The sequence below is a fragment of the Myotis davidii genome, unplaced genomic scaffold, assembly GCF_000327345.1.
Source record: "Myotis davidii unplaced genomic scaffold, ASM32734v1 scaffold705, whole genome shotgun sequence".
NCBI classification, from domain to species: domain Eukaryota; kingdom Metazoa; phylum Chordata; class Mammalia; order Chiroptera; family Vespertilionidae; genus Myotis; species Myotis davidii.
This window is the reverse complement of record NW_006296405.1, coordinates 484,926-485,194: the sequence shown is the minus strand read 5'-3', so window position 1 is coordinate 485,194 and position 269 is coordinate 484,926. Positions and strand designations below refer to the sequence as shown.

General features: G+C 74.7%; 1 protein-coding gene across 1 annotated transcript in view; it reads right to left on the bottom strand.

Annotated features, from left to right (window-relative positions):
- The window catches only part of UBE2H (ubiquitin conjugating enzyme E2H), a 108,592-nt gene extending 108,523 nt beyond the window's left edge, over positions 1-69 (bottom strand). Inside the window, exon 1 of the mRNA XM_015568882.1 lies at positions 51-69. The gene's annotated coding sequence lies outside the window, so the exon portion shown is untranslated. The remainder of the gene's footprint in view (positions 1-50) is intronic.
- Between the last annotated feature and the right edge of the window lie 200 nt (positions 70-269).

Genomic DNA, 269 nt, shown 5'->3' with positions numbered 1-269 from the left:
GCCACGCTCCCTCCTGCCCGCTCTCGCTCTCTCGTCTGCTCGCCGCTCACCCTCTCGCTGGCTCCCTAGCAGCCTCCAAGACCAGCAGACGACTCCAGCTCTGTCGGCCTCTCTTCCCCGGGCCCCGGCTCTGAGGAGCCCGCGGCCGCGCCGGCTCCTCGGTGGAGGTGGCAACACCCCCGCGGTCCTGTCGGGGCCAGTCAGCCGCCGCCGCGCCCCCAGCACGGGGGAACACCGGGCACTGTCCGGCCGAGTGGGGGTGGGGACCC